At 40.6% G+C, this 19074-nt stretch overlaps 1 pseudogene; it reads right to left on the bottom strand.

The window, feature by feature from the left end:
• Positions 1 to 6292: 6292 nt before the first annotated feature.
• LOC145516272 (interferon alpha-2-like) lies at positions 6293 to 12309 on the bottom strand (annotated as a pseudogene).
• Between the last annotated feature and the right edge of the window lie 6765 nt (positions 12310 to 19074).

The following is a 19074-nucleotide window of genomic DNA, read 5'->3' as shown; positions in this document are numbered from 1 at the left end:
TATATATTTTTCACATTCTTTCTGAGGTTTTTTCCCAACATATTTATTATTTATTGTTGTTGCAAGAATGAAAGAAACAGTTTTTTCATTACATTTTCTATGTTTTAATGGACTAGGTTTTCCTTGTGTTTTCATACACAAACGCATATCAAAATAATTTTGGTTTTTAATCTGGTTAACTTTACAAATGCTATATCTAAAAGTATTTGGTTGGATTTTCAAATTTTTAAATAAACATATATCGTCTGCAAATAAAACTTTTAAAGGACAGAAAATGTCAAGTGTGATGATCATATAGAGCAACTACTATTTGGTATATAAATCTGTACTTTAAAAAACATTTTGTAGCATAGTTGACATATGCATAGCCTATGACCTAGTAAGTCCAGCAATCACCCTGGAAAAAAATCAAGTGAATATGCTTCAATATATAAGTAAAGAATATTTATACCAGCACTATTGATAACAGCACCAAACACAAAACGACTTAAATATCCCTTAAAATGGCATAAATAAATAAGTTGTTATGTATGCTTATAATAGGTTTGTTAATAACAAGATGTAAAAAGCACAATAAATGCACAAACATACTAGTAAGTAAGAGAAACTCAACTCAAAAGAAAACACAAACCATTTGTATAAATGTAGGCAAAATTTAAAACTAGGCCAACCTAGACTGGAGACATTTTGTTCAGCAACCTAGAGAGCTCCTGTGAAGCTTCAGGACCACGATGGAAAGTCTGTCTCCAGCTTGAGGGAAGAGCAAGTCTTCCCACCTTCCAGCTGCGGCCACGCTCTCGCCCTCTCTCAGCTCCTGAGGCTGACTCTGCCCAGGCTGGGGTTGCCCTGTGCTCACAGCAACAGCTGGTGAGCCCAGAGCCCCTCCTCAGGCCTCCCACCAGGTATGGAGAGGGACAATATGCAGAGAGATCAAAGGGCCCCTGGTTGCAGTCTTCTCTCTTTCCCTTTCTCACACCCTGGACATCTTGTCACAAGCCTTGGATAGACTCATTGCCCAATATTTCTCTTGCTTACTTCAGGAGGCAGCTGGAACTAAGTACTTGGCTGAAGGCCTCTCTGCCTAGCTCTTCTAACTCCTCCAGAACATACCCAACCAGAGGATCCTACACTCTGCCTCCTGTCACCCTCAGAATGCTCCCATCAGAAGGTCGATGGCCCAGGAACTGTCAGGAGCAGCCCATGCCTTGTTTTCACAGTTTGCTTCCAGGACGCACTGCTGCTGGACACTCAGATTGGCCCTTTCAGAACATGCCCGTCTGCATCAAGCCTGCATTTACTTCAGATCCCAGGCCGTTCTCTGAGCTGGACTTTAATTCTCAAAATCACTATCAGGGGTGCATTGAGTCAGGCTAACCTAAGGTTGAGAAAACAGTTAAAAGGACAGCACATTGGCTGCAGCCGCTGAACAAGCCTCAGAGGCGCCCCTCTGCTAACACTTGAGCAAGTCTCACTGTGTGGGTTCTGGGTGAGTTTCCTGTCTCTGAGGCAGTTTCTGAGTCTTCCTTAAAGTGAAACAGCCCAAAGCAAAGCCCTTTACATACTTAAAACTGACAAGTGACTTGAATTTTGTTACATTATCAGAGATTGTGTAATGAACCCCAGAAGGCAAAAACAGCAACGAAGTGGATGCATCAAGTGAAAAGGAAACTGAAAGCAAGCTGCCAAATGGGATTTCAGGATCCAGGCTGGGAATCCCCTCTGGCCTGGCCTCCTGGCTGAGTTGAGTGCACAGAGCAGAGGATCCTCCTGCCTGCCTGCCAGACGCCTGTGTCTTCCTGGCTGAAACTCTGAGCTGCTAAACTCCAGGGAGAACCAAGAATCTAGTGAGGGTGGGGGTGAGTCCGTGTAGACAGCTGGCCTGTGTGCCACGGAAGAATGTTTCTGTCTAGAACTCTGGGTATTGTTGCAACAGGCTTGGCCTCGTCATCCCAGTGAATGGCTATTTCTCCTCTCGCTGTGCGGAGGATGAGCTGCAGAAATCTGTCTCTGAACAGCTCTCAGGGAACTGCCTCATCTTCCCGACCACAGACCCAGAACATCAGGAAATAATCTTCTAACCAGATTCAAATAGAAGAGTTAACGTAAGGAGCACTTAGGAAGTGTCTGGTACCATTCGGAGCATGTGCTATTAATTAAAGCAATTAATCTTACACACTTTCAAGATAAGCTTTTATGATTATGTTAGCTTTGCAGTTAAGACATAATGCACCAATTCATAACTAGGCAATCTATTTTTATATACTAATGAAGAAAAATCTTAAAGATCCATTTGTAAGAAAATATAAATAAATGAGAAACTCAAGTATATGAAAAATTGATATTTATGTGAGATACATTAGTATGTCCATATGTATAGATTTACTAACTACATAGGAAAATGTCTAGAAGGATACCCATTAAATTGTTAACTGTATAGGATTAAGGTGCATCCTCCTAGAGGTCAAGGGTAGGCATTCCTTTGTATGAATTATTTAAAAGTTTAGCAATGACGTGTGTGTTTAATATATATAAATAAGCTTAAGAAACCCTCTTTATTTCTTTAGAGTCACATTTATCATGGCAGCTATTGGTTCTCACATCTCTTAGCAGTCTCTGCACTCCCCAGCCTGCCTTGTTCTTCTTGCCTCCATTTGAACAGTTTAGGAAGACTCTTTTCTCAGGAGTGGCCAAGTGTAGAAAACTTACTCTCCCTTCCTCATGCTACTCCAGGATCCTAGATTCCACATATGCAGATTGACCTTCCGAGTATACGGTTCTCCACTAATGCTTGAAGGCGCTCCGATTCCTACACGCCCCAAGCAGGCAACTGTGTCCATGACCTGGGCTTTTCTCCACTCATCTCCCTCCCACCTCTAATCTATGTCTCAAGAATCATTCATTCCCTCCTCAAATTGTCCATTGTTCCTTCTATGACCCAGGGTGGTTAACCCCATTCCCTTCTTATTTAGGTGACTTCAGCATAGGTTTATCTTGCAGGATCAGGCTTTGGGTTAGATTTTATTCAAAGGCGTGTGCAAGTCAATTTGTTTTTTTCAAATTACTTTTATTTTCTCTACTGACAAGCAAAAGCAAAAATAGTCTTATACAAAATATAGTACAAAGCAAATATCTTATGAATGATAAAGCAGGGCAAAGGCTAATAGAGTTCTGCCAAGAGAACACACTGGTCATAGCAAACACCCTCTTCCAGCAACTCAAGAGAAGACTCTACACATGGACATCACCAGATGGTCAACACTGAAATCAGATTGATCATGTTCTTTGCAGCCAAAGATGGAGAAGCTCTATATACAGTCAGCAAAAACAAGACCGGGAGCTGACTCTGGCTCAGATCATGAACTCCTTATTGCCAAATTCAGACTTAAATTGAAGAAAGTGGAGAAAACCACTAGACCATTCAGGTATGACCTAAATCAAATCCCTTATGACTACACAGTGGAAGTGAGAAATAGATTTAAAGGACTAGATCTGATAGACAGAGTGCCTGATTAACTATGGATGGAGGTTCGTGACATTGTACAGGAGACAGGACCAAAGACCATCCCCAAGAAAAAGAAATGCAAAAAAGCAAAATGGCTGTCTGAGGAGGCCTTACAAATAGCTGTGAAAAGAAGGAAAGCGAAAAGCAAAGGAGAAAAGGAAAGATATACCCATTTGAATGCAGAGTTCCAAAGAATAGCAAGGAGAGGGAAGAAAGCCTTCCTCAGCAATCAATGCAAAGAAATAGAGGAAACCAATAGAATGGGAAAGACTAGAGATCTCTTCAAGAAAATTAGAGATACCGAGGGAATATGTCATGCAAAGATGGGCTCAATAAAGGACAGAAATTGTAGGGAACTCACAGAAGCAGAAGATATTAAGAAGAGGTGGCAAGAATACACAGAAGAATTGTACAAAAAAGATCTTCCTGACCCAGATAATCACGATGGTGTGATCACTCACCTAGAGCCAGACATCCTACACTTGAATGTGTAGTCAAGTGGGCCTTAGGAAGCATCACTACGAACAAAGATAGTGGAGGTGACGGAATTCCAGTTGAGCTATTTCAAATCCTGAAAGATGACGCTGTGAAAGTGCTTCACTCAATACGCCAGCAAATCTGGAAAACGCAGCACTGGCCACAGGCCTGGAAAAGGTCAGTTTTCATTCCAATCCCAAAGAAAGGCAATGCCAAAGAATGCTCAAACTACCAACAATTGCACTCATCTCACACGCTAGTAAAGTAATGCTTAAAATTCTCCAAGCCAAGCTTCAGCAATACGTGAACCGTGAACTTCCAGATGTTCAAGCTGGTTTTAGAAAAGGCAGAGGAACCAGAGATCATACTGCCAACACCCGATGGATCATCAAAAAAGCAAGAGAGTTCCAGAAAAACATCTACTTCTGCTTGATTGACTATGCCAAAGCCTTTGACTGTGTAGATCACAATAAAGTGTGGAAACTTTTGAAAGAGATGGGCATACTAAACCACCTGACCTGCCCCTTAAGAAATCTGTATGCAGGTCAGGAAGCAACAGTTAGAACTGGACATGGAACAACAGACTGGTTCCAAATAGGAAAAGGAGTACGTCATGGCTGTACATTGTCACCCTGCTTTTTTAACTTATATGCAGAGTACATCATGAGAAACATTGGGTTGGAGAAAGCACAAGTTGTAATCAAGATTGCCGGGAGAAATATAAATAACGTCAGATATGCCGATGATACCACCGTTATGGCAGAAAGTGAAGAAGAACTAAAGAGCTTCTTGATGAAAGTGAAATAGGAGAGTGAAAAAGTTGGCTTAAAGCTCAACATTCAGAAAACTAAGATCATGGCATCTGGTCCCAACACTTCATGGCAGATAGATGGGGAAACAGTGGAAACAATGGCTGACTTTATTTTGGTGGGCTTCAAAATCACTGCAGATGGTGATTGCAGCAATGAAATTAAAAGACACTTACTCCTTGGAAGGAAAGTTATGACTAACCTAGACAGCATATTAAAAAGCAGAGACATTACTTTGCCAACAAAGGTCCGTCTAGTCAAGGCTATGGTTTTTCCAATAGTCATGTATGGATGTGAGAGTTGGACTATAAAGAAAGCTGAGTGCCGAAGAATTGATGCTTTTGAACTGTAGTGTTGGAGAAGACTCTTTTTTTTTAATTCTTTTTTTTATTTTATTTTTTATTTAAATTAGTTTATTTTCTATTTTTTAACTTTACAATATTGTATTTGTTTTGCCATACATTGACATGAATCCACCATGGGTGTACATGTTTTCCCCTTCCAGAACCCCCCTTCCACCTCCCTCTCCACCCCATCCCTCCAGGTCATCCCAGTGCACCAGCCCCGAGCACCCTGTATGATGTGTTGAACCTGGACTGGCGATTTGTTTCACATATGATAATTTACATGCTTCGATGCCATTCTGCCATATCATCCTGCTCTCGCCCTCTCCCATAGAGTCCATAATACTGTTCTATTTATCTGTGTCTCTTTTGATGTCTCGCATACAGGGTTATCTTTACCGATTGACTAAATACCATATATATGTGTTAGTTTACTATATTGGTGTTTTTCTTTCTGGCTTACTTCACTCTGTATAATAGGCTCCAGTTTCATCCACCTCATTAGAACTGATTCGAATGTATTCTTTTTAATGGCTGAGTAATATTCCATTGTGACTCTTGAGAGTCCCTTGGACTGCAAGGAGATCCAATCAGTACATCTTAAAGGAGATCAGTCCTGAATGTTCATTGGAAGGACTGATGTTGAAGCTGAAACTCCAATACTTTGGCCACCTGATGTGAAGGGCTGACTCATTGGAAAAGACCCTGATGGTGGGAAAGATTGAGGGCAGGAGGAGGAGGGGACGACAGAGGATAAGATGGTTGGAGGGCTTCATTGACTTGATGGACACGGGTTTGGGTGGACTCCGGGAATTGGTGATGGACAGGGAGGCCTGGCGTGCTGTGGTTCATGGGGTCACAAAGAGTCGGACACGACTGAGCGACTGAACTGAACTGAACTGAACTGAACAGCGCAAATATTTCCAATAATTTAAATAAATAAATAAATATTACAACTTTTAAGATATGGAAAATGAATTCTTAATCTGTTTTAAACAGTTATGGTAACAAAACATTTAACATACATTTAAATAATCCCATATATTAGCTATTACTTATATTTCATCAGACACAAAAATAGAGTTAAAGGTTGCACGTTGAGTCTTAGAAAATAGCCATTTAGTTGACCAGCTGAACTGTTTTCAGATTCAACGTCTTCTTTATTTCCTGAGTTTTCCGATAATCTTGTTGGCAAAGAGAAAGCACCTTCTGATTTCCACGCTGACAACCTCCCAGGCACAGCGGCTGTATTCTTTCTCTTTGAGATACACACTGATTCGCTGGAAGTAACTCTTCACAGCCAATCTGGAGTTCTCACTCCCTAGAGGCAACTGTTCTGTCATCTTTTCCTCCCTCAGACATGTGTCCAGCTCCTCCAGCTGCTGATCAAGTCCCGCGAGGAATCTGTCCAGGAGGCTCCAGTCCCGACCTGCAGAAGAGCCCGTGGTGCTGAAAAGCTGGAAGGTCTGCTGGAGCAACTCATGCACAACAGCTGTGGCTTCTGTCTTCACAAGCCTGGTCCCGTCCACCAGGGTCTGAGGAAATCTGAAGTCAGTCCTGACAGGACACAATGGACACTCTCTCCATCTGACTCCAACGTGTGAAGCTTTCCAGGTTGCCGTGGCTCCCAGGCAGCTCACAGCCCAGGGAGCAGGTGGGGCTGGAGCAGAGCATCACCAGGGCCAGCAGCACAGAGACAGGCAGGGCCACTGGGACGCTGGGGGCTCTGCAGGACTGCCTGGAGGGAGGTCTAGGCAAGTTCTGAGGACTTGGGGTGATGGGTAGCTCTTACAGAGTGAGTAGAGAAACTTTCATTTTCTGGGTTTTTCCACATTTTGCCCTTTCCTTTCTTTTTCTACTCTTTTTAATTAAATCAATAAAAGTGCTAATTTTTGCCATGAGTGCCTAGGCGGGGGACACCAATCATGCGTGCCACTGTGGTTGATAGCTACACAGCTGTATATCATGCTTCTCACATCTCCTTAGTTGTTCCTGGGGAGGAAAGTTGCTCAAAGTCAGAGAAGGGAGAAATATTCATACCAGAAAAAAAAAATACATATATATATATATATATGCTATATATATATGTATTTTTTTCCTGGTATATATATATACACACACACACATATATATATATATGGTGGTTTATCCAGGTCACCAAGAAATATTCAGCATAAAAAGAGCTTTTAAGAGGAAGATTTTGATTTCTCTCATTTTTTCCTTATTTACCCTTTTCTCCCTTCTTTAAAAAATATTCAGTTGTGTAGGTACCTTTACCATATCACCTGAGTTGGCCTTAAGCTCACTGGAGACATTACAGGGACCAGTATCACTGATATGATTTGTTAAAAATGAATTATGTTGCAACTATAATCTGCAAGGCAGTTTTTTAGGTGCTGGTGGTCCTAAAGAATTCAAGTTTGCCTGTGTTTATTTCTCTCTCTTCTACCACTACAATATTTCACAGGAAACTTTGCCTCAGTCACTGTGTGATAGTACAGATAATCTCATCTCCTTAGATATTTCACTGGGAAGTGATAACCTAACATACACTCAGGGATACTGAGGTTGCAATTATATTCAAACCTTGTAATGGCATGTCTTCACCAATTCTGTAAGGTATAGATCATTTTTAATAATATTAATGGCAGAAGTTTTTACGTGAGGCCTCTCAGCAAAGTGTTGTTAATAAACATTTCATTAATTTTCACAGCTTCACCATGAGATAATTACTATAATTATTGATATGTTTGCAAATAAGGAAACTGAAAACTCAGAGAGGTTACTTAACTTGCTAACAGTCAGAATTAACTGCATATGTGGTACTTGACCACTGAACTATTCAGCCTCCATGTTATTTCTCATCAACCTTAAGCATTCTACTTAAGCTACACTATGTACAGTTGTAATTAAGTAATCCATCTAATTATGGAACACTTGACTGTCCTGATAGACTGTAAGCTCCCTAAAGGCGGTAGTGCCGCATGTGGAGTATGCAGGAAGGTGTCTGTCCCAGAGGAAGTGCACAGAGGGTTCTCTGTCCCATTGTTGTTCTTCAGTCTCTAAGGCATGTCCGACTCTCTTTGATCCCATGGACTCAGCAGGCCAGGCCTCCCTGTCCTTGTCTATCGGCCAGAGTTTTCTCAAACTCATGTCCTTTGAGTCAGTGATGCGATCCCATCATCTCATCCTCCGTCACCCCCTTCTCATCCTGCCCTCAATCTTTCTCAGCATCGGGGTCTTTTCCAATGAGTGAGCTCTTCCCATCAGGTGGCCAAAGTACTAGAGCTTCAGCTCTGTCCCAGAAGTAGCTCTAAGAGAACTATATACACCGAAGTTTTAGTAGACCTAGAATTTGAAGACTCTTTCGAAAAATGATCATCTTCTGAAAACAAAGATAGTAAGAGTAATTTAAATGGATTTTTTAACTTTCTGGATAGTTTCTCAAAATATTACCTCAGATGGGAACAGGGACTCTCAAAGGTGTTGCTAACTTGCCAGAGTCAGTCAGGCTCCTCCTGTAGATCTCAACCAAACACCATTTGAGATATAGGACTGGAACTCAGCAAGTTCTAAGGGAAGTGTGTGCTCATTTGTAGTGTAATGATTGTAACGTCCCTGGAAGGAGTGAATGGCACTTTTGTGACAAAGAATAGGAATTGGAGAGGAAGAGCTTACTAAGTATCCCTCCGTGATAGGAAGCACATTGTCCGAGCAGACAGCTCAGTCCAGAGCTTTAGACAGTGGACACGGGAGCAAGATTGTCTGGGTTGATGTCACAGCTCCAGCCTGCACTGGCTATGTGACCTTCAGCGCTCCGGCTATCTCCTTTTAAATGGAATTGATAAAGATGTCTGTTTCACTGAATAGTTGTGAAGACTGTAGGATGTAACGGACTTCTGACAATGCCAGAACATATAAACATTCAGTATCTGTTAGCTGTTCCCACGAGGCAGAAAATTTACACATCCAACTATGGAAACTGGATAGAATTTCATTGAGATGACCTGCTTCCCTTTAATTCTCAGCTCACTGGTCAATATTATTACATCTACTCTCATCTCTTGCATGAACATGATGTGCTGTTGAAATCACTTATATTTAGTAGCTTCCAGGTAACAGCTGACCTCTCACATGTGAATAAAATGACCATCCAGTCTGTACCCCAGTCTCTTTGCACGAGTTAATAGGTTTACATCCTCAGAATTCAATAACGTCCATGGAGAGTGAGTAATGTAAACAGACAAATAAAGATAAATAAACAGATACTAGGATTTAGCAAAGCTGACATCTAGCCTCTTAGGTACCACTCTGCCCAGAGCCTGCTACCCTCCTCTGGCTCTGTCTGCAGCTAAACAATCTCACATGGGTGGTCTGAAATCTGTCACTCTGTAGAGCTCTTCATCCCCATTTATGTAGTTAAATGACATTTTGTCATTTGGACAGAGCAGAGGTCAGTATAGTTTTTTTCAGTTACATCCTTTTCTTTCGTTTTACCTTTGTGCATTACTTTTTCATTAATTGCTTATTTTTACTTTCCCGGAATGCTCAATGAGAGTAGAAAGTTTTGATCTCTTGAAAATTCACAGAGGAAATACATTACCTCGTCTTTTCATTTACGTTTTCTGTTCCTTTTTTTTTTTGCAAGAAACCTCAAAGTGGAAATAGAAATGATTGCAGGAGCATTAGTACAGCTTTTACAAACTGAAATACAAATGACAAAAAAGAGGTAGCAATATGAAAATTATGTAAAAGTACCCAAGAAAAAGTGGGTTGCTTGGACATGGCAACGACAATGGCCTGGGCTAAAAAACAGGCTGCCAAAAAGCAGCAAAGACACATTCTAACCACTTGAACACTTGGACAGGAGTGGTGGTTATGCTTAATTTTCATGAGAGTGACTTTGGAGGAATAATCATCTTTGTGTAGGCTTAGTTTGTAACCAGGAAGGGTTAATTTTGAATTTACACTGAATCTGCTTCTGTGACTTTAACTCTTTGTGTTATTGTAAACATAGATAATGGCCTGCCTCAGGGAGATAACCTGACACCAACCACCTGTGAAGGACTGTGAGTCTTTGTGGGGCAATGGCACAGGGGCCCTACTTGGCTACTTACCAGGTGGTCCAGAAATTCACATTTGGGAAGGGCAGAATCACAGATAGATGTGACATCTTTGTTTGTTGACATGACATGAGATATTCCATTTCACACTACCCTAGAAATGACTTTAAGCAAGTGCAACTAACACATTCCCCTCCTTGAGGCTGGCTTGCCATTTTGGGGGTTATCTGCAGGAATTTAAAGGTCTTTTTGCTTTGTTTCCTCACCTCCCCTCACTTCTGATTCATGAAAGAATCTGACATCCAGGTCCAGACAAGATAGTTGTTTTGAAGTGTTAGCCTTCCATCTTTTTAGTCAGCCAGTTCCCGAATAAAGGCCCTTGCTGATCACCATACCTCATCTTGGATTCATTGATTTTATCTTGTGGCAAACAGAACAACTTGGACTCTGTAAAAAATTCAGCATATTTATTGGTACTTAATGAGTGCTTAGTAATTTTCTCAATTCAGAGTAAATAAAACCAAATTTGACAAATCAAAAGTTTTGCCGCAGAGAATAAGGTGAGGTCCATGCATGTGAAGCTCAGGTTTCTTTCCCATCTGATCAGCTCTTTCAAGAGGAATATGGAGAGGCAGGCAAAAGAAGATATCAAAAAGAAGTCTAACAAAGTTTCCTTAAAAATTAATTGTAGCATCGGGAAGAAAGATCCAGTAACTTAATATATCATTAGTTCAAAGTTGTTCAGATGACAAGCATTCCATTGAATTAGAATGTCTACTTTTTTAATGAATACATTTCACTTCAACTGTAAGGATACAGAAGAGTGGAAACTCATGACAACTTTCCCGGGCTTTGAAATGAAAGACAAGCCCAAAATGCGGTGGTAGATGGATCTGGGTAAATTCAGAATATGGAAATTTGGGGGCTTAATATTTAAGAGACACACAACAGGATATCTTTAGATGAAATGAAGGTGAAGCCAAGTTCACAATTGCTCATCTCAACCGGAATGGTTCCTTGTGGAATTGATCAATGGCTCTTCATCTCTTCAATGATGACACTGATGATGCTCATCTTGAACCCCATCTCTTCCTCTGAGTCCATGACCTGCCTCAGAGCCTTGACTTGGAAAAGCCGGAGACCTTCACATTTGGACCAAATAAAGACAATCTCTCTCTTTCATGTCTGGGGTATAGGAAAGACTTCACTTTACCCCAGCAGATGGTGGAGAGTGGCCAGCTCCAGGAGGCCCAGGCCTTCTCTGTCCTCCATGAGATGCTCCAGCAGAGCTTCAACCTCTTCCACACAGAGCGCTCCTCTGCTGCCTGGGATACCACCCTCCTGGAGCAGCTCCGCACTGGACTCCTTCAGCAGCTGGAGGGCCTGGACGCATGCCTGGGGCAGGTGATGGGAGAGGAAGACTCTCCCCTGGGAAGGACGGCCCCCACTCTGGCTGTGAAGAGGTACTTCCAGGGCATCCGTGTCTACCTGCAAGAGAAGGAATACAGCGACTGCCTCTGGGAAACTGTCAGAGTGGAAATCACGAGGCGCTTTCTATGTTAACAAGCTCCTAAGAAAACTCAGGAAGTAAGAAGAATCCTGATTCTCAGTGACTCGTGTCCCAGCTCAGACTCTTCATTGTTCAGTCATTTGCAAAACTCTGATTTCTGCCTGAGCTACGAAATAGTTTAAATGACTTTTGGGATCGGCACTAAGATTGAGAATATTGACATCCAAATCCTTCTAGAATTAGAGGAAATATATCTGATGCCCTGTGGCTGAATCTTATGGAATAACATGTTTTTTTATGAATGTAATTCATTTGTACATTAATTTATTTATTTTATGGTCCTTGCATTTATATGTCCTATTTATAACATGAAAATATATAATTTTCTTAATAAAAATATATCTTTCTTTTACTCATAACATTTATTTGAAGACATGTTTCTTCCTCTTCCTTTTGAATCTTTTCCCAAAGTCCTAATGCTGTAAAATAGATATAGAAAGATGTCATGCAGTTCATTTGTTTATTTGTTGTCCTTGTGGAGAGAGTCTTGAGTATGAGAGGCAGAGGCCCTGACCTTGCAGAGCTCACACTGGAGCAAGGACATTGCCGTGAAAGAAGTAGTTATAAGATAATTAGGTCTTTACATTTGGGCACTGGGCTCCACAGGAGAAGTATCAGATGCTGATGGCAGTGAGTATCCTGGGAAGCTCACATAGACCACCTTCAGTGTCCCCAGGGAAGTAATCCGAAGTATGAGACATGAAGAATGAGTATGAATTTGTCCAGTAACTTATGAAGAGCAAAATTTCCCTAAAAAAAAAAATAATAATACAAAACAAAGCACAGCATATAGAGTGTCTCTGCAGCAGGAATGGTTCTGGTACATTTAAAGATGTGAACAAGACTGGAGTCAGTAGACTGTACTGATGCATGTAGGGTATAGCATGCAATGATCCTGGAGATAGGGAAAAGGGCCCAGTGATAGACTTTTGAGTGATGTTAGATTTTATCTTAAGGACCAAGGAAATTACTCAAGAATTTAAAGCTACAGAGCAACTCAGACCAGAGCAGGTGCGGGAAATTCATGAAACCAGCAGTTCTCAAAGTGTGGTCTGGGGGCCCCTGCAGATCCTCAGGACACTCTACAGGGATTCATGAGGTAAAATGATTATTGTAATGATAGCCAGACCTTATTTGTCATTTTTACCACATTAACAACTTCTACTGGTGCTGCAAATACAGTGCTGGGTAAGAATGCTGGTGCCTTCAGTTCAGTTCAGTTGCTCAGTCATGTCTGACTTTTTGCAACCCCATGGACCACAGCACTCCAGGCCTCCCTGTCCATCACCAACTCCCGGAATTTACCCAAACTCATGTCCATCGAGTCGGTGATGCCATCCAGCAATCATCCTCTGTCATCCCATCTCCTCCTGCACTCAATCTTTCCCAGCATCAGGGTCTTTTCTAATGAGTCAGCTCTTTGCATCAGGTGGCCAAAGTATTGGAGTTTCAGCTTCAACATCAGTCCCTCCAATGAACACCCAGGACTGATCTACTTTAGGCTGAACTGGTTGGATCTCCTTGCAGTCCAAGGGACTCTCAAGTCTTCTCCAACACCACAGTTCAAGAGTATCAATTTTTGGTGCTCAGCTTTCTTTGTAGTCCAACTCTCACATCCATACGTGACTACTGGAAAAACCACAGCCCTGACTAGACAGACCTTTGTTGGCAAAGTAATGCCTCTGCTTTTTAATATGCTGTCTAGGTTGGTTATAACCTTCCTTCCAAGGAGTAAAAAGAAAAAGTGCAAGTGAAGTTGCTCAGGTGTGTCTGACTCTTTGCAACCCCATGAACTGTTATCTACCAGGTTCTTCCATCCATGGGATTTTCCAGGCAAGCATACTGGAGTGGGTTGCCATTTCCTTCTCCAGGAGATCTTCCCAACCCAGGGATTGAACCCTGGACTCCCACATTGTAGGCAGACACATTACTGTCTCAGCCACCAGGGAAAGGAGTAAGCATCTTTTCATTTCATGGCTGCAGTCACCATCTGCAGTGATTTTGGAGCCCACAAAGATAAAGTCAGCCACTGTTTCCACTGTTTCCCCATCTATTTGACATGAAATGATGGGACCAGATGCCATGATATTAGTTTTCTGAATGTTGAGCTTTAAGCCAACTTTTTCACTCTCTTCTTTCATCAAGAGGCTCTTTAGTTATTCTTCACTTTCTACCATAAGGGTGGGCTCATTTGCATATCTGAGGTTATTGATATTTCTCCCAGCAATCTTGGTTCCAGCTTGTGCTTCTTCCAGCCGAGCGTTTCTCATGATGTACTGTGCATTTAAGTGAAATAAGCAGGGTGACAATATACAGCCTTGACATACTCCTTTTCCTATTTGGAACCAGTCTGTTGTTCCATGTCCAGTTCTAACTGTTGCTTCCTGACCTGCATACAGGTTTCTCCAGAGGCAGGTCAGGTAGTCTGGTGTGCCCATATCTTTCAGAACTTTCCACACTTTATTGTGATCCACACAGTCAAAGGCTTTGGCATAGTCAATAAAGCAGAAATAGGTGTTTTTCTGGAGCTCTCTTGCCATTTTGATGATCCAGCGGATGTTGGCAATATGATCTCTGGTTCCTCTGCCTTTTCTAAAACCAGCTTGAACATCTGGAAGTTCACAGTACATACATTGCTAAAGCCTGGCTTGGAGAATTTTGAGCATTACTTTACTAGCATCTGAGATGAGTGCAATTGTGCGGTCGTTTGAGCATTCTTTGGCATTGTCTTTCTTTGGGATTGAAATGAAAACTGACCTTTTTCAGTCCTGTGGCCACTGTCAAGTTTTCCAAATTTGCTGGCATGGTGAGTGCAGCACTTTCACAGCATCATCTTTTAGGGTTTGAAATAGCTCAACTGGAATGCCATCACCTCCACTAGCTTTGTTCGTAGTGGTGCTTTCTAAGGCCCACTTGACTTCACATTCCAGGATGTCTGGCTCTAGCTGAGTGATCACACCATTGTGTTTATCTGGGTCATGAAGATCTGTTTTATATAGTTCTTCTGTGTATCCTTGCCACCTCTTCCTAATATCTTCTGCTTGTGTTAGGGTCATAACATTTCTGTCCTTTATCGAGCCCATCTTTGCATGAAATGTTCCCTTGGTATCTCTAATTTTCTCCAAGAGATCTCTAGTTTTGCCCATTCTATTGTTTTCCTCTATTTCTTTGCACTGATCACTGAGGAAGGCTTTCTTATCTCTCCTTGCTATTCTTTGGAACTCTTCATTCAGATGGGTATATATTTCCTTTTCTCCTTTGCTTTTCACTTCTCTTCTTTTCACAGCTATTTGTAAGGCCTCTTCAGACAGCCATTTTACTTTTTTGCATTTCTTTTTCTTGGGGATGGTGTTGCTCCCTGACTCCTATGCAATGCCAAGAACCTCTGTCCATAGCACTTCAGGCACTCTGTCAGATCCAGTCCCTTACATCTATTTCTCACTTCCACTGTATAATCATAAGCGATTTGACTTAGGTCATACCTGAATGGTCTAGGGGTTTTCCCTACTTTCTTTGATTTAAGTCTGAATTTGGCAATAAGGAGTTTGTGATCTGAGCCACAGTCAGCTCCCAGTCTTGTTTTTGCTGACTGTATGGAGCTTCTCCATCTTTAGCTGTAAAGAATATAACCAGTCTGATTTTGGTGTTGATCATCTGGTGATGTCCACGTGTAGAATCTTCTCCTGTGTTGTTGGAATGGGTGTTTGCTATGACCAGTGCGTTCTCTTGGCAAACCTCTATTAGCCTTTACCTTGCTTCGTTCTGTACCCCAAGACCAAATTTGCCTGTTACTCTAGGTGTTTCTTGACTTCCTACTTTTGCATTCCAGTCCATAATGAAAAGGACGTATTTTTTGGGTGTTAGCTCTAAAAGCTCTTGTAGGTCTTCATAGAACCGTTCAATTTCAGCTTCTTCAGCATTACTGGTTGGGGCATAGACTTGAATTATAGTGATATTGAATGATTTGTTTAGGAAATGAACAGAGATCATTCTGTCATTTTTGAGATTGCATCCAAGAGATTGCATTTCGGACTCTTTTGTTGACTATGATGGCTACTCCATTTCTTCTAAGGGATTCTTGCCCACAGTAGTAGACATAATGGTCATCTGAGTTAAATTCACCCATTCCAGTCCATTTTAGTTTGCTGATTCCTAAAATATTGACGTTCACTCTTGCCATCTCCTGTTTGACCACTTCAAATTTGCCTTGATTCGTGGACCTAACATTCCAGGTTCCTATGAAATATCGCTCTAATATAGAGCAATATTGCTGGTGCCTTAATGTCAATCAAAGCAGTGGCACCTCAGTGTCCTAGTAATTGTCATATTTTTACCCATAATATACTTGAAATTTCAAAAAAGGACAGTTTCACTTAAGAAGATCCTTAGTGAAATAGCAAGATGATGAATTTTATGAAGTCTGAACTTTGGAGTATACATTTTAAAAATATTCTCTGTTGTAGTCTTTGTAGTCTCTGTAATATGCTATGTGACAAGCACCTCTCCTGCATGCACAGTGATTGTTCTGAGGGGAAGACCATGGATGATGATTATTTGAGTTTTGAGCTAAATTAGCCACTCTCTTTATAACATCTAGTTTTACTCTAGAGAAGGACAGATAGTCAGATTATGGTTATTCACAGGTGGGCATTTGACAGATAGTTTCTTATACTATTTCTATTAATGGTATTTAAATATTCATGTTGACTTCATGAATGAGGCCAATCTATTTTCAATTCATATTTCCAGGATATGAATTCATCTCAGTGTGCAACTTTGTTTCTGGATGTTTAAGGAATAGTGATTTAATTCTCATAACATAATAAATTTCTTATTTTATATTTTAATTTTGACTTGACACAATTTATCAGCATGATGTTAATTCTCTAAATGAGACTCTAAAATAGTTTCAAAATTAATTGCAGGCATTGTGATCTGAGTACACAACTTATACCAATATTTTTGCCCTGGAAGAATTATGGATATTTTCTGTGAAGTCTAAGGTATGATAATTTTCATGAATGGTTTATAAATATTTGAAGCAAGTTATATTTCCAATTCTAAGTTAAGGGCTCAAGAGTCTTAACCACAAACTTCTTCTTCTAATCACATTTTCAATTCTTCTCTTTATTAATTTTCTATATGGCTTTTGACAGACTAATAGCACTGTGCTGGGCTTCCCAGGTGGAGCTAATGGTAGAGAACCTGCCTGCCAATTCAGGAGACAAGAGGAGACACCAGTTTGATCCCTGGCCAGGAAGATCCCCTGGAGGAGGGCATGGCAACCCTCTCCGGTATTCTTGCCTGGAGAATCCCATGGACAGAAGAGCCTGGCAGCCTATGCTCCATAAGGTCACAAAGAGTCAGACATGACTGAAGCAACTTAGCACGCATGCACAGCATTTAGGTAAAATGTCAGTGCTACCATGTTTCTGTTCATTTTGCTATATATTGCAACACCTTTTACTCATTGTTTTACACTATTTGAAATTTAGCTCAAGTGTTTTTAAATTTAATTATAAATTCAATATGTTTCTTATGTATATTGAACTTCTTTCTCAAATTTAACATCTTATTTTCTGTAATTCTCAAATATATCAGTATTGATATTAATGACAAAGACCTCCATGACATTAACATTGCCACCTCTAATTATCTCCTTCGTTGTATTTTCTTGCTCTGTTTTGACCTGCCTCTGTGTTGTCCTTGTTTTAGTATTAAGTATTTAGTATTATTTGCTTTTAAGTTTTTTTCCTCTTCAAAGTAATAGTGGAGTTTGTGCTTTAAATCAATGAACAGATTCTTTTAAGTGTCACAGATTCAGTTAATATTTATTATTTTAACCTTTATGTGGTTATTGCGAATGTATTGGACTTATGTTTTACCTTTAACGTGACTTTTACATATTTCTTGACCCTTGTCATTCTCCCTTCAGTTCTCCAACAGTCATTTATTTAGAGTAAATATATAATGTTAAAGCAATTTAGAGTTTCTCTAAATCCTTGAATGAAAAACTGAACAACTAAAACTGAAAATTTAAAGTAATTTGGGACTTCCTTGGTCATTCAGTGGTTAGGACTCAGCACTTTGACTGCTGTGGGCCTGGGTTCATCCCCAATCAGGGAACTAAGGTCTCATAAGCCATGTGGCACAGCCAAAATAATAATAAACTTTTTAAAGCAACTTCCACTGATGTGACTATTCATTTTTTGTTCTTACCAGAACTGTTGCTTTAATCAACACAGTAAATGTTCGCAAGAGATTTGATAGGAATAGAGATGCATGCGAAGCTATGTTCAAGTATAAACAAGGGAAATGTCTAAAAGTTAAATGAAAATAAATTGTTTATTTAAGAAAAGAAAAATACATTAATTTTGAATGCTCTTAGAATGATGGAAAGTTGGATGCAATTTGCAAAATGAGTGCCATGTATTCCAAGTGTGATGATTGTAAATTTTTTGGAGTCCTGTGGTCAGTAAGGCCCTAATCAACGTCAATGAAACAATTCTCACTTTAAGTTGAAACATATGAGAATATAGCAATGAGTTTGGTATTCTTATCTAGCTTGGAAACTTGCTCTGAAGACAGTTCTCATCCTGGGAGTCAAAATCTTTTTGAATGATGATGATACTGCTGCCATCATTAGACATCATGTCTCCTGACCTATTCTTCAAAACTTCTATTGAGACTGCATCCAGGTACATGTACAACTAAGAAAACAATGGAGCAATCCATATGAGTGTCACATAGACTCTTCTCCTTTGTTGGCTACCCTAGAAGCTTTAACCAAGAAAGCAGGTGAATCAAGTTAGGCCTGAGGGGAGACAGTTTAAGCGGCAGGGGTTCCTTCATCACACCAGGCTCTCCATGTGATCCTGGAAGTCTTTCATGGCCTTTCCTCAGGGATCTGATACCTAGCGATGGACAGGAGCAAGGAGCAAGCTCAAGTACTGAGAGAATGAAGATCTGAGGCAACCTTCCTTCTCTGTGTTCCAGGTCCTCAGCTTTGGAGTCTTTCTTGACTAGTGAGTGATGCAGGCTAAACAAGTGATATGTGAACTCGAGTTACACCACCATCTGTGGGCTGCAGTCAAATACTGGCTTAGAGATTGGCTGTTTTGGTCTCCTCTGAACACCACCTTCCGAGAAGGCAAGAAATTGGAAATCAAAGAACATTTTGCTGTTCCGCCAATTTAAACACAAAGTAACAAATACAGAAGTGAAGGGAAAACAAATTCTCATTCATTGGTAGTGATTCTAGTCATGTGAAAGTTATGTTCTTAGATCCACATATTCACCTTTGTTTTCA

The sequence above is a fragment of the Giraffa tippelskirchi genome, chromosome 1, assembly GCF_054371585.1.
Source record: "Giraffa tippelskirchi isolate mGirTip1 chromosome 1, T2T-mGirTip1v1.2.pri, whole genome shotgun sequence".
Taxonomy (NCBI): domain Eukaryota; kingdom Metazoa; phylum Chordata; class Mammalia; order Artiodactyla; family Giraffidae; genus Giraffa; species Giraffa tippelskirchi.
This window is presented reverse-complemented; position numbering and strand designations above follow the sequence as displayed.